Source organism: Vitis vinifera, chromosome 13, assembly GCF_030704535.1.
Source record: "Vitis vinifera cultivar Pinot Noir 40024 chromosome 13, ASM3070453v1".
NCBI classification, from domain to species: domain Eukaryota; kingdom Viridiplantae; phylum Streptophyta; class Magnoliopsida; order Vitales; family Vitaceae; genus Vitis; species Vitis vinifera.
Genome location: NC_081817.1, coordinates 22,911,251 through 22,928,059, shown reverse-complemented (window position 1 = coordinate 22,928,059; position 16,809 = coordinate 22,911,251). Strand labels below are relative to the sequence as shown.

Below are 16,809 nucleotides of genomic sequence, written 5' to 3'. Positions count from 1 at the left end.
AATATCCTATTTTCCGGTTTTGCGATTAACATTATATCATCTTGATATGAAGTTTAAGTTTCATCGATTAGTAAATAATCAAGAATTCAAGCAATAGAGAAGGATTGTGAACTTGGCTAACAAAACCGGTGTGATAAATACAAAAGAAGAGAATGTAATTGACTAAAACCACATTGGTATACCACAAAGAGATGATCTATGTGGTAGCATGTCTTGATGGTTGGCCTTGAACCCCAAATTTCATATTGTTTTTAATTGTTGCGAACATGGGAAAAATTGGGTGCCTCTCATGTAGGCTTAATGCCCTCCATTAATCTACTCCTACAATTTGCTCCTACATGGGAGGCATAACAAGTTAGTTAGGAATTAGTCTTTTTCTAAGCTCGTGAAACTCATGTGGAGACTCATTTGAAGCATCATGTGACACAAAGCTCACAAGTGTGAACGAATGTTGAGCTAGTTGAAGCTCAATACAAACATGTAGTAATTGGTCAATATTTCTAATAGTTTTCTATATTTGGTAAGAAATCTGATTATAATTAGATTTAATGAAACATTCCATTCAATATTTCTTTATTAAAAAAAGATCATAATCCAATAACAACAATGTGGGTGGACTTTAGAGTTTGAATGAATGAAAGCTTGTAGTTTACTTGGGTTGGAGGCGCAGAGTAAATGTGCGCAAGGCTTGAAGAACCTGCTTTAGACTCTCCATAGTCGCTTCATCGATCAAATTGCCATCGCTATCAAATTCGGAGGGGGTTGGAATGCATTCACGTTGAAGTGGGGCTTGTTAACGAAATGGAGATCAAGGAAAACACCAACTGTGATAGTCCCCCACCAAAAGTTCCTCCGGCGCTGATGATTGCAGCAGGCTTATCGTCCATGCATTTGGGGCTATTGATGCCCAATCTAGGGCATTCTTCAGGGGTGCTGATTCACAATGCAGTAGAGGAAATTAATTAGTGATTTAGGAAATCTACTAAAATCGCATCATGAAATCCAGATTTTACTAAAAATGCATGGAGGACCAAAGAGCTGACTCTCTATTTCACAACTGTTTTTGAAAATACCGTTACTTTTGTAACAATTAACGGTTTCCTTTATTTTCTCGATTATCAAACACAGCCATACAAATGAGCTAGCAAGAGAGAGTATACCGCTGACGGAAAAATTGTTCTCCGCCGTAGCAAAGAGTACGCCGTCGGCTTTCAGAATCTGCTGGCGAAAAGCTTCCACCGCCGGCGGAAACTTTCCGCCGACGATGAGGTCGGTGTTGAGCAAGGGCAATGGCGATATGTCCACGTACTCTATTTCCATTCCCTCAATTGCTTCCTTGGAAAGCTTCATCGCTGCAACCAAAATCAAAATCTAATTCACCGATACTCATTACATACATAGAGAAATTAAGAGGAAAAAGAATAAAAGAAGAAAAGAGGACCGTAGCGGATGAGGCCGCGGTTGAAGGAAGCCGAGCGGAGGGAGCCGCACAGAGCGAGCCGCACAGAGCGGCAACGTTGATGACTGACTTGGACGCTGCCATTTCTCTTTTCTCTTCTCTGCCTTGTTTTCTTCTTATTATCGTTTTATAGAAGAAGCTCGACGGTTTTTGTGTACCGTAAGGAAATATGTCATAAATATATATCTTTAAATTTTGAGTTGTATTTAATTCTTCTTGGTTTTTCTATAAGTTGGTTGGACTAAATTAGCAAAAGCTGACGTGGATGGGTAGGAGTGAGTTGGATAAGAGATGGATGATGATATGGAATATGAATGGACAAGTAGAAGGGTGAAAAATAGCTTGGTGTTATACAGGGTCTTAAGCATGGTAAGGAAAAGAGTGATACACGTCATCAATGGATGCAAATAAAATGAAAATAGAATATATGGCAGGTACTCAGGATTATGAACAAAGACCAATTAGGCATAAGTTATTCAAAATGAAGAGTCAAAGAAAATCTAGAGAATAAGGGAATATAGTGGACAGATCTTTTAAAAAAAATCATAGAATGGAAGGAGATTGATTTTGTTTATTGCCCATATAAAATATTAGTATTTTAAAGAAATGATTAATTTTTCTTCTATTCCCTAATATTTGAATTAAATATATTTATAATTATTTAATATTGTTTTTAGAAAACGCTTCAAATATAGAAAAATATTATTTTAAAAAGAGAATTATATATTTGATAAAATTTAGAAAACACTTTTAAAAAGTTAAATATTACTTAGTGTGAGTTTGACATTAATTTAAGAAGATTTTTTTAATATTTCTAAAATTTGAAAATTTTTATCTTTAAAGTATTAAAAATGCTAATAACACTTTAAAATTATTACTAAACAAACTCTTATAGTACTTTGTGAAAAAAAATTTGATAAGTGATTTTCCTAAAAACATTTCCTTAAAAACATGTCGAATATAAACATTATCAAATGTATTATTAATCCTCATTAGTTTGAAATTTTGTTGAAACTCTCCCACCAATATACTTTTCATTTGTTAATTTCACTTATCTTTACCCATCCCATTTATTAATTGATTTCATTTATCTCCCACTTGACTTAAAGTAAGAGGGACATTTGATAAAATTTTCAATTAATGATATTAAGTACATTTAGGTGGTATTTGTTTTTTTACTTAATTCTAAATAGAACCTTAATGCTTAATAGTGTTAAATATTAAGTTGTTTGTTTTTGTAATATTTTATTTCTATTAATTATTAAAAAGTAAAAAAAACTAATATATTATTTTTTCTATTTAAAAAAATTATATATTTTGACTTTTTCTATTTAGTAAAAAGTTTATAATAAGTTATGAAAAAGTAGAAAAACAAACAACCTAAATTATGAAAACAAATTACTTTCAGCAAAAAGCCAAAAAAACAAACCCCACCTTAGTCTAAATCTCATCAAAATTGAATGAAATTAAGTCGATTTTAAGTTAACATAAATTAATCACATCTCAAAATTACCTTATCTCAATTTTTCTCATCCATCTTTCAAATGATGAGAATTTTAAGTGATTGGCACTTCAAGGCACATAAAAAGACTGATCTAATAGAGTAACTTAGCTATAGCGCATTTGCATGTTGATGTGGTACAAACAATATTTTGCCATCTTAGGGCTTATATTAAGTTTGATTTATTGAAGGAAAATTTTGAAATTTATGTTATTGGGTATAAAGTTCCCTTAATTCATTTCAACATATTTGGAGGTTAAGTTTCAATAACTTTTCTAGTGAAATAATTTTTGCTTCATCTCCCACTGGCAAGAGAAATGTTTTTCCTAAAACAAGTTTATAAATTCTTCTTCTAATTGATAAAAATATCAATTTTATTTATTTGTTTCCTCTTTATCAATTATCCATTGATAGAAAATTTAGAGAGGATAATGAGAAAATTGTTTGGATTTGAAAATGATTAAAGGAAGTTTTTAGCTATTGGAAAATTGAATTTTGAAATTTGCTTTTAATGAAATAAATTACCATTTCATTTGTTTTTATAGTAAGCTAATTCTTAATGAAATACTATAATATGAATGAATAGTTGTACCATGCATATCAGCACATTGACATGGTGTAATTGAAGTATTAAATACCTTCTCTATATATAATAGTTCTCATCTTGCATTACCTTTGTTGGCCAAGGTTCAACCTTAGTTCAAGTCCAGTCAATCGAGGGCATTTCGGTTATGTTTGATTCCTAAATAGTATTAAGAGAAGAAAAAAAATAGTAAAAAAAAATTATTTTTTCATATTTGATTATCATATTAAAAATATTGAAGAAAATAAAATATAATTAAAATTAGTTCGAAACTTATGCTTTTCAAATTATTTAATCTTTATATTGATGAGTCAAAATAAAATAAATAGGTTTGAAATAGCAAACAAAAATAATTTATTGACTTTAAATCCATTTTTTATTTTCCTTCTACTTTTCCACTATATTTTCTTTTCCTTGCATTTTCCCTCATTTTTTTTTTCAAGAACCAAACTTAGCCTTTAGCTTGCTCATAAGAAGGTTGAGCAATAATTGAAGTTGTCATACTCTAGCACACCATGCACCATGAACATAATCCATGAACCAAATCCTTAGGTTATGTTTGGTTTTTTGAAAGTATTAAGGAAAAGAAAAAAAATATAAAAGAAAATTTTCTCATGTTTGGTATCACCATGGAAAATGTGAAAGAAAATCAAATATGATTAAAATTAGTTTAAAATTTATATATTTTAAAATTATTTAATCTTCATATAATAGAGAAAAATAAATGAAATGAGTTTGAAGAAACATATAAAATAATTTATTAATTTTAAGTCTATTTTTTTTTCCTTCACTTTTTATTTTTTTCACATTTTCCTTCAAATTTTCTAGGAACGAAACATTGCCTTAACATTTTGATAAGGTATTTCTAATAGGAAATGTATTTTGGCATGCTTGACAAGACCTTGTAAAGGCATAATGGTAAGAAGAGAGAACCTGGAAAAAAATTAAGATGAATAGTAGTAGTAGTCAAACAAAACAAATGTAAGGAGATATTGGAATAGTTGATGATATCCTTGATCTAGTAGAAGAGGTAGCCATAAAAAGTTACTATAGAGCACAAGAGATCTTAGAGCAAATAAAGAAAGGATCAATAGTCGTAGAAGAGGTATAGGAATCACCGAAAAATGTAACCAACAAATAGATCCAATGAATGATGTACTTGAAAGGTTGGTGACTAATTAAGTATTTGATAAAACTTAATATTTATTAGTTGATGACTTAAATTGACTTTAAGTTAATTTTTTTTTAAGTTGTTAACTTAAAATTTATTACTTATTTTATTTTCAAGTGTTAAAATTATTTGGTAAAGTTAACATTTATTTTAAATCATCAAATTGATATATTTACTCTTGATAATTTTAACTAATATTTATCTTTATTGATTTTAACTCATATTTATTTTCATTAATTTTAAGCAATAAATTTATTTATAAAACATTCATATTTAAAACATTATAAATAAGTAAGATAACTATAAAAAATGAACCATGGATATGAAATCATAATTTTAAAATATACTCTCACTAGTATAGGTAAATAATGTAAAAAAGATTTGAATAAAATTAAGTTAAAAATAAATTTAAATTGTAATATTAAGTTATTTTATCAAACATGCTTAATCTATTTAATTACTCAAATTAAGTAATTAAATTATATTATGCCATTAAATTGATTTACCAAACACCATCTAAGTTGGCTTGGTGGTAGTTGACTAGGCTGGAAACCATGCAATTATAAACCACAATTAAGTTTGACAATGGTATACTTAGACAACAATCTCACAAGATTGAAGCTTTAAAGGGTAAGAAGGAGTCTTAGTTTTAAGGCAAGTGATAGAAGAAGGCACCAAAATAAGCAACTAAGCCTCTTGGTGGCCACTAGGAGATATATGCTAGTGTTCAACCATGCTTAGGAGCAAGGGGTCATGATGGTCCTAGAGCAAGTAGTAGGAGAATGACTAATTAATACTAATAACTTGGCTATATGGTGATAGATAGGAAGTGTAACTCAATGCTTGGACAATAAATAGGGGACAAGGGTTGATGTGCCTATAAGTAAAACAACCTATTGGTGTGGTTGTATTATGCTAGTGAGAGCTCTATGGACAATTTGTTGTGTAGACAAAAGTTTCAATGCAAATGTGATTGAACCAAATATGTCTATATCCACAGATAAGAAAGAGTTATTCCACTATACTATGAGAAATATTACACATGATAGAAACAAAATACAATTATTAAGCCTTAAAACATTCCATGTTTCCCCTATTTTCTATATGTTGATGCAGGGAATCTTGGATCTCTTCGTTCCCTATACCAGGATTAGGTTATGTTAGCCCAAGGGTTATCTTAAGTAAGTTTTAATGATAACAAATCATAATTAGTTCACTAATAAGTTAAAACCAAGATGCATTCTAGGTGTTAATTGCGAAATTCAATTGGACAATCAAGTTATTCATCAAAGGATCGAAAGAGTGCAAGATCAAGTGTGCATGAAGACCTTTGAAGCTTTGGAACCCTATGTAAGGTGAATACTTGGGTGCACTTAGGTCTTTCGATCTTTTTATGCATTTTTCATTCATACTTGTTTTGAGCCTTAAAAGATCATATTTTTTGAATTTGAGTTTCAATCTAAAACCTTAAGCAAAAACCTCTCAAACTTGATTTATAAAAGTACTTAAAGATGTTGTCCAAATATTAGAAAGAATTGAATTAAAAAAAAGAAAAAAGAAATTTTGAGCCATAATTGCCTAACCGGTTAAGAGTAAGCTTAATTAGCTCAATCGATTGGGAACTAGTCAAATCGATTACCCTTTCCTAGTTAAGAACTAGTCAAGGGTGCACAAAAATCTTCTATCTCATCTAGTAGGGGGTAGGGAAACCTTTTCTCGGTCAAAGGTGTCTTTTTCTCAGTTGAGGTCAGGACGAACCCTAATAGTCACCTATAGTCAGTGTTCGAAATATTGAAAAATTTCAACGATATTTTGTCGAAATTTCGCTTATCGACCAACTCTGACATGATATTCGTCATCGATTATCGATGGACATAAACCTCGATATTTTTTAGGAAATATCGTTGATATTTTGGTATTTATCAGTATTTTTACTGATTTTTTGGGAAATTTCCCGATATTTCCATGTCCTACAGTCCCACTCCAGCCATGGTTCTAAATATTGGCCAAGTCCAATACCCGATACTATCTCAAACTCAAACTCATCAGGAATCGTTTAAACTCGATTGACTCGATCAAAAAATTCCGAGTTGACTCGGTTGAAATATTCGAGTTACTAAAAGAAATCCCTTTTTCATTTTCAAATCATAACATATCAACAATAGACAAGATCTAAACTTAAAAAATCTTTGAAAAATCAGAGCTTGCCTTCAAAAGAAAGAGTTTTTCAACAATCAAGACCCATAACCCATGATGATAAGGAAAAAGGACATCAATGACGATCATGGATCTGGAATGCCTTCATACCAGTGGTGTCGCTGTGATGACTAATGTAATGAGAAGATTTCTTCTATTAACATAAGTAGCGATCACCAAAACTGGTCTTTTCTCACTTAGATTTTGGTCTCCACTGTCATCGGTGTGGGTATGCAACAACAGTTGGCCTTTTCTCTTTGTTTATGCTCTCCTCTCTCTTCGTGTGATGGGATTTGAAGAAAAGGGTGGTGATGTGTTTATATCAAAATTGTTTATGATTTTATATGGTGTATTAATTTACTATTAATAATATATTAAAACCATTTAATTTATTATTATATTAATATATTAAAATCATTTAACTAATAATATATCATTTAATAAAAATTAGCCTTTTAATAAAAATATCATTATATTTGAAATAAATATTAACATTATCATAAATTACTTTCAACCGACACTTTGTAATTATTGAAATAATATTAAATATGAGAACATTTTATTTTATATTTTTTTAACCTTTTTTTAATTATGTTTAAAATTTTCATAATATTTTAACTATCTTATTTTAAGTATCACCCGAAATTGGCACTCCATGCACAGGTGTAGTCCAACAGCTTAGAGTCTTGGGTTCAATCTCTAGCTACCATTGGACAGGATGCTCATTGATAATATATGTTCAATTTAAATTTGCTAAGGTTCATCATTAAAAAAAAAAAAAAATTCTAATTATTTTATTTTAAATTATATTTAATTGATTAATAAAAATATAAAAATCAATATTATAATTTTTTAATAAGTCATTTTATATTATTTATATGATAATTAAATATAAAAATATAAATATTAAAAAATCATATATGTATCATCATTTATTTCACACTATTAAATGCATTTGAATTAAATAAATTATAGTTTTAAAATTAAATGTATCATCATTTATCTCATTAATCATATTCTAAAAAATTACTATTACTTCACTTTTAATTTTTTTCATATTTATCCTTTTAATTTTGAATGTTTTAATTTTAAAATATAAATTTATTTTAAAAACTAAAATATAAATAATAATGATAATAATAAAGTTCTAATATTTTATAAATTAAAATTAATTTGATAAGATAAAAAATAAATTATATATTAAGACCGATATATCCTTGCATATAGATATTTTTTTTATAACAAGATCTATGTCAATTACATTTACAAAATAACTTTTAAATGTATATTTTTTTTTTATAATTTTTTAGGGTTTTTTCAAATATTTTGATGAATTTTAAATAATTTTTACTTCACCGATATTTTTGTCAAAATATCCATCGATATTTCTCCGATATTTCCGATATATCCGTAAAATCTAAGTATCGATATATTGTATTTACCAATATTTCAAACCTTGCTTGCAGTGCATTAAATATCCAACAACTAGTCAACCAGTTAAATCAGAGCTCGACCAAGAAAAGCCAATTGGTGTCTTCTTGAGTGTCTAAGGTTGGAAACTTATAAATAGAGAGCTCCTTTTCATTTATTGCAAAGAGAATACTTGCATTAAACTTTTTTACTTACTAGTTTCTCACATTCAAAGCTCTCATGGTGCATTAAATCTTTCATAGGGATACTCATCTAGTACACACTTGTTGCCCATCCTAACTTCCTTGTATTTGTTCATTAATTGTGTTAAGATTGAGTGATCTTAAACTCTCATTTATTGAAGTAAGATTGAGTGTTAACCTTTAAGTTTGAGTATAAAACTTGAAGGATTACTTGTAGTGCCCATTAGAGCCAAGGAATCCAATTATAAAGATTTGAGAGCTTGGTTAAAGCTTCAAATTAGTGAAACCTATACTTAGGTGGAGCTTGAGGATAGTGGATGTAGGTGGAATTAATCGAACCACTATAAAATTAACATTTGCAATCTCTCTATCCCTTATGCCTTTATTTTTTTTTATTGTTTCAGTGTTGCTCGAGAATAGTTTTCCAAAAAGTTTTTAAAACCCAATTCACTCCCCTTTCCTCTTGGTTGTTTTATTATTAAATTAATTAGTCTTGTTTCACAATTGATATCAGAGTTAGACCTTTTGTTTAAGATTTAACAATCTAATAGGTGATGTTTGATTCATCAAGCTCAGCCCATTTAGAAGGTTTTGCAACCAATAGACCTTTATTCTTTATGAGGATCGATTATCCTTATTGGAATACAAAAAGGACTTGATTTTTACAATCTACCAATCTTAATCTTTGAAATGTCATTGAAGAGGGTCCCTATACTCCTACATAACTAATGAATGGGGAGTTGGTTCCAAAAACTAAACAAAAATAGGATGAACATGATAAAAGAAAAATTCAATTAAACGTTAGAACAATTTATTTCTTACATCGTGTTATTGATAGAAATTAATATAATTGTGTATGCTAATGTAAATCAACTAAAAAGATTTGGAGATTGTTGAGATAATTCATGATGGAACAAATCAAGTAAAAGAATAAAAAAAAATCAATATACTTATTCGTACTTATGAATTATTTGCTATGAAAGATAATGAAACTATTGTTGAGATGTTTACTTGGTTCACCGATATTGTGAATGACCTTGAAGCATTGGGAAAGACTTACAAAGAATTGGAGAAGGTGATGAAGATATTAAGATCACTTCCAAAGAAATGGGAAGCTAAGGTCACGATAATTCAAGAAGCAAAAGACTTGACCAAGTTGCCTTTGAAAGAATTGATTGGGTCTTGAATGACTCATGAGATCACCATGAAAAGCCATCAAGATATGGAAGATAAAAATAAAAAATTGCATAGCTCTCAAAGCCTTAACTCATAAGGAAGAAGTGAAAGAAAATGAAAAAGTTGAAGACTTTACTCTCATCACAAGAAATTTTAGAAAGTTCATGAAGGGAGAAAAATTCAAGGGAAGAAGAGTCACTTCTAGAAAAGACTGTTAAAAGAAAAAAGCTTCATCAAATGTTGACAAGGAGAAAAAGGACGAGAAAAGGGACTTAGTATGCTATAAGATCAAGAAACTAGGCACATTAAGTATAATTGTAATATCTACAAGAGTAAAGTAAAGAAAGGAAAAAAGAAGGTAATGGTATCCACTTAGAGTAATAGTGAAGGAGACTCCTTCGAAGAAGATAAAGAAAATGAAGTGACAAACATATGTTTCATGGCTATTGATGAGCTTGATGAGATAAATTCAAACATTAATTATGATGATTTACATGATGCATTGGAAGATATATATGAGGATCTTGAAAAGCTTGATTTGAAAAATTATTGTAGACCTTCTATTTTATCATCTTCGCATATTCCATCTAGGATTGATTTCTACATTCTCTATTGCCTTATTGTGCACTTATTAACCTTTTTGGACTGCTTTTGTGCTCTCATTGATGGTTCATTGTGACTATGTCAATCATTAGGTTTTTTGGATTTTTTGTGAGAGATATGTTGGAGAGATTAAGTGACCCCAACCTTGATTTTAGTGACCTTTATTCTTAGTTTAGAATTTTGTTTTTGATTGATTTTTAGTATATTTAGGTTCGTTTAGGATTTTAAAACCTTAATGTCATAAAATAAATTCAAGATTTGAATTAATTTATAATTGATTTCATTTTCTTTAAAGATAAATAATGAAGGCTTGGTATTGAATTAAGAAAGGATTTTTTTTTTTTTGTACATATGATTTAATATGAATAAATTATTTTTGTTAGCATCATTTTTATAAATTATAGAAATCTAGGTATCAATCATGATTATGAAATAGGTAAGTCAAAAATTGATATTATAGCTATTGAATATATGTTCTAAGATTTTTCATGCTAAAATAATATTTTTTTAACACCTCATAAATCATAAATTAAAATTATGATTAAGATTAGATTTTTATTGTAGATATCAAAATCATGCTTTAAAATATATATTAAAATGAGCCATTTCTTTTAATAATAATCACACTAAAACAATATTTTTGCTTTAATGTCCCATAAACCATCAACCAGCTGCACCCTCTTCATAATTCAAATATATTATAGGGAGAATTATGTTTTGGGGGTAGATGGACCCCCAAATTAACAAAAGGTCCATGTAACTCTTCAAATTGAGCCTAAGACCCAATGAAAGTATGGAAATTGAGTTGAAGGATATCATCCTTCAATATTTCCAAAAATGCCCATTGTTGATTTTGAGAAAAAAATTAATATTTTTAAAAAATACTTTTATTTAATTTAATATTTTTTATTTAATTTAATATTTTTAAAAAATACTTTTATGTAATTTAATATTTTTTAAAATACTTTTATTTAATTTAATATTTTTAAAAAATAAATTTATTTAATTTAATATTTTTTTAAAATAAATATATTTAATTTAATATTTAAAAAAATATTTAATTTAATTTTTTTAAATATTTTAATTTAATTTAATATTTTTGAAAAAAAATTATTTAATTTCATATTTTTGAAAACTACTTTTATTTAATTTAGTATTTTTGAAAAAAAAAATTATTGAAAAAAAATTATTTAACTTAATTTTATAAAATATTTTATATGTGTTGTTAAAGGGTATATTTGTCTGTTACTATTTCATATCCTTCAACTCAATTTGAAGAGTTATATGGACCTTTTGTTAATTTGGGGGCCCATCTACCCCCAAAACATAATTCTCCCTATATTATAACCGATCACCATGGTAGCCTACCCATTACTAGCTATACATTTAAACCTTCTAATATATACCAACCCACAAAACCTAGCTCCTTGAAGTCATTAACCAACCCTACCACTCCCTGCACCAACTATACCACTCCTTGTACCAACCGTCCCATTCTCTGTATAGCTCAGTTTTAGCTGCTGAAAGCATGCTTCATATCCCCATTAGGTGTCTTATCTTCCTCTGCCACCGCGCATGCTTTGGGCTGCCCAAGACCCGTCTTCATCACATTCAACGGCCGCTCTTCCCATGCTTGTCATCTACTCATTCTCTCTCACTCTCTCTCGATCTGCACATGCACGTTTTGAAACCAGTAAAAAAACAAGAGAGAAAACCTTCTCTCCTCTTCCTCATTCTCACTCTTATTTTCTCAGTCGTCACTAGCAGCTTCTCCATGCTTAGCCTGTAAATTGATTTTACAATATCCTATCTAAACTTTCAGAAGCCATCGTCCTGCAGTAGGGACCCCTCCCTCCGAGCCACGTGGCACGCATCTTACAGTGACACGATTGTCATCCGGGTCATCTTCATCCGGACCGTCTCATAAAGCACACATGGCACGCTTTTCCGGACTACCTCAAGGAAGATCAAGCGACACTTATAAACATATCATCCGGACGGCTTACACAATACATCCGGATGATCGGCATATCCCATCCGGATACAAGGGTCCGGATCATTGACTGAAGTAAAGCAAGTCTCACACGTTACCACAACAGCCTGTCATACCCCACGTCCCATCACCTGCAGAGTGAAAGGACGGGTTGAGGTGACAACAAGTCACTTCTCACGATCATTCTACATGATCACTTCCCACGATCTCTGACAGCAGCATCACCTACCACGGTTTCTGATAGCCGCCAGTAGGATGGCGATGACCATGCTGCCTCCAAATGTCATCATGACAAACATAAAATATCTCCTCACCATTAATGAGAGGAACAGTACTCATGGCACTATATATAAACCTTCACACAAAGAGGAAGGTAATCTCCTGATACCTAGAAAAAGGCCAACTGATTTATATCTCCCTCTCTTAATCATGGCTAACAAAACCATTGGAGGGTGCATCCGGACACCCTGTCCGGATGTCTTTTGCAGGTATAACGACTGAATCAAGAACCTGTTTTGGTTGAGATCGCGCATCCATCTGGCAACTACGTGGAACACCAGGAGCGCGAGGTATCAACATTGGCGCCGTCTGTGGGAACTTTTTTTACTTTGATTCAGTCACTAAAAAGGATGGCCACACCTTCCCGAAGCTGATCATCTGGTAAAGGAGAGGATGATAATTTTGAATGGCGCCTAGCCATCGAAAGGAGACAGTTGGCAAGCGAGAGACAACTGAAAGCTCTCCTCTAGGAGACAGAAAGGTTGAGAGAAGAAAACGTTGTATTACGCATCCAGGCTTCAACATCAGGGCCTCCTCGACGTCAGCGTTCGAGGGGCCAAGTAGCAAACTCAAGGCCTCAACAAGAACCGGAATCAATATATCCTGGGACAACGGGAGCTATCCCAGGAGCATGCAACATAAGACCTCATGAGCCACGCACGCCTATGCCTCGAGCTCCCGGTGAGGAAAGCTCAGACTCTACTCACTTTTCAGCCAAAAGACAACGTGATAAAAAATCCCAGTTGTCAAATTCAATGCGCGCAAGACTAGGCCCACAAGAGCCTGGAAGATCAAGGCCACCAATGGCCACAACCTGGGCACCACGCCCTGACCCCCTGGCCACCCCCATGGTGCAAAACGTTCACCCGCATTGTGACCCCGTAGTCACCCCCGTGATGCGGAATGTTCATTCGCACCCAGCGGAACAACCAACTGGGAGAAACATCCCAAACGAGCCACCCATTGGCTCCATCAGCAGAAGGCTGGATGACATGCTCTCCACGCCCTTCTACTCTCATATCATCCATTACGAGCCCCCAAGGGGATTCCTCGTACCAAAATTTTCCACATACGATGGAATCAACGATCCCTTCGATCACATCATGCATTATCGACAGCTTATGACGCTCGATATTGGCAACGATGCACTGCTATGCAAAGTATTTCCCGCCAGCTTACAAGGACAGGCCCTCTCATGGTTTCACCGCCTACCTCCCAACTCTGTTGGCAATTTCAGGGACCTGTCCGAAGCTTTCGTAGGACAATACTTGTGCTCTGCACGACACAAGCAAAATATCAGCACCTTGTAGAACATAAAAATGCAAGATAACGAATCCTTGAGGGAATTTGTGAAGCGGTTTGGCCAAGCCGTACTTCAAGTAGAGGCTTGCAGTATGGATGCTGTCCTACAGATCTTCAAACGAAGCATCTGTCCAGGCACTCCATTTTTCGAATCACTGGCTAAAAAGCCTCCTACAACGATGGACGACTTATTCAGATGAGCCAACAAATATTCAACGCTCGAAGATGACGTACGTGCAGCCACCCAGCAAGTTTTGGTTGCCGGACAGCCATCTAGAAGTAATACAGAGAGAAGTACTAAACCTCCGAATCGGCCAAAGCTGTCTGACCGAAGGCAAGAAGGGCCGAGTCGCCCGGAAATGCCGCATCTCACACCTCTTTCCATATCATATGAAAAACTTCTCCCAATGATCCAGAGTTTGTCCGACTTCAAGTGGCCTAGACCCATTGGAACGGACCCATCCACAAGGGATCATAGTAGGAGATGTGCCTTCTACAAGGATCATGGTCATACAATAGAGACATGCCGAGCTTTCCAGTTTCTGGTCGAGAGGCTCATAAAAGCAGGGTATTTGAAGCAATACCTCCGATCAGATAATGGAGGAAGGGACACATCCCAACATCACAACCCCGGGGCCCCTAGGGCCTCAGCTGCCCCTAGGGCCCCAGCTGCCCCTAGGGCCCCAGCTGCCCCTAGGGCCCCAGCTGCCCCTAGGGCCCCAGCTGCCCCTAGGGCCCCAGCTGCCCCCAAGGCCGTTATAAACTATATTAACGGAGGTCCATCTGACGAGGAGTACGACTCCAGGCGAAAGAGGCAAAAATTGTTGTAGGCCGCATCAATACGCGAACGCATCAATTCCATCCGGCCTAGGCTAACTGGAGGGGGCCCTCGCCCCATAGATGGGACAATCATTTTCCCACCGGTAGATCCCACCCGGACACTGCAACCACATCGCGACGCCCTCATCTTGTCCTTGGAAATTGGGGACTTTGATGTGCGGCGTATCTTGGTTGACCCAGGCAGTTCGGCCGATCTTGTGCAAGCATCGGTCGTGGGTCACATGGGACACACTCTCACAGGCCTCGAAAACCCTGGACGAATCCTATCCGGATTCAACGGGTCTTCAACTACATCCTTGGGAGACATTGTACTGCTGGTCCAAGCAGGCCCAGTCACTCTCAACGTACAGTTTTCAGTAGTGTAGGAGTTATCACCCTTCAATGTCATTTTGGGGCGCACATGACTCCACTACATGAAAGCTATCCCCTCTACATACCATCAAATGGTGAGTTTTCTCACCAACGATGGCCAAATCGACCTATATGGCAGCCAATTAGCCGCTCGTCAGTGCTATCAGATAGCACGTGAAGCAGGGGCCAACCAGGAGGATGCATCTCCTCCTGAACCCAGCATTGCACATGACCAATAGCAATTATTGGGTTCGGCGGACAAAGATCCCCCGGCAGCAGATCCCTTACAAACAATCCAAACTTCGGAGGAAAACACTCACCTCACGAACATCAGTTCCCTCATGACACAAGAAGAAACTCAGAGCATGCAAAATATTCTCAGACGAAACCATGACATCTTCGCATGGACACACTCTGATATGAAGGGAATTCATCCCTCTATTGCGTCTCACAGGCTTAACGTCTTTTCAACTGCCAGACCCGTCCGGCAGAAAATTAGGCGCTTTCACCCGGATAGACAAAAAGTCATCCGGAATGAGATCGAAAATTGCTCGAAGCCGGATTCATCAGAGAAGTTTCTTGTCCGGATTGGTTGGCAAATGTAGTGGTGGTACCCAAAAAGGAAGGAAAATGGCGAGTTTGTGTAGACTATACCAATCTCAACAATGCATGTCCAAAAGACAGTTTTCCCTTGCCAAGAATAGATCAAATTGTGGATTCCACTTCCGGGCAAGGGATGCTCTCTTTCTTGGATGCCTTCTCCGGATATCATCAAATCCCCATGACCCCGGAAGACGAAGAAAAGACAACATTCATAACACCACACGACCTTTATTGCTACAAAGTCATGCCATTCGAACTCAAAAATGCTGGCGCCACTTATCAGAGATTGATGACTAAAATCTTCAAACCTCTGATAGGCCACACGGTAGAGGTATATATTGATGATATCGTGGTTAAAAGCAAAACCCGAGAGCAGCATGCCCTTCACTTACAAGAAGTTTTTCACCTCTTACGAAAGTATGGCATGAAGCTAAATCCTTCTAAATGCGCTTTTGGCGTAAGTGCTGGCAAATTTCTGGGATTTATGGTCAGCCAAAGGGGCATAGAAGTCAGCCCGGATCAAGTCAAGGCAGTCATGGAAACACCCCCTCCCAAGAACAAGAAGGAGCTACAACGGCTCACAGGCAAGCTCGTTGCATTAGGGCGTTTTATAGCCCGCTTCACTGATGAATTGCGACCCTTCTTCTTGGCAATACGAAAAGCTGGAGCACACGGATGGACGGACAATTGCCAAAACGCTTTCGAAAAGATTAAGCATTGTCTTACGCAACCACCCATCTTAAGTAGCCCCATTCCAAAAGAAAAATTGTATATGTATCTGGCGGTATCAGAATGGGCAATCAGCGTCGTTCTATTCCGCTGCCCCTCACCCAAGGAGCAGAAACCTATCTACTACGTCAGCAGGGCATTGGCAGACGTAGAAACCAGATATTCAAAAATGGAGCTAACAGTCTTAGCCCTTCGAAGCGCTGCCCAAAAGCTCCGCCCTTATTTCCAAGCTCATCCAGTGATCGTACTAACTGACCAGCCCCTTCGCAACATTCTGCACAAGCCAGATTTAACCGGGAGAATGTTGCAATGGGCCATTGAATTAAGCGAATTTGGAATCGAATTCCAACCCAGATTATCCATGAAAGGCCAAGTAATGGCTGCCTTCGTGCTAGAATATTCCCGAAGAC

General features: G+C 34.6%; 1 pseudogene; it reads right to left on the bottom strand.

Annotated features, from left to right (window-relative positions):
- Positions 1-618: 618 nt before the first annotated feature.
- LOC100259960 (NADPH:quinone oxidoreductase-like) lies at positions 619-1,567 on the bottom strand (annotated as a pseudogene).
- Positions 1,568-16,809: the final 15,242 nt, after the last annotated feature.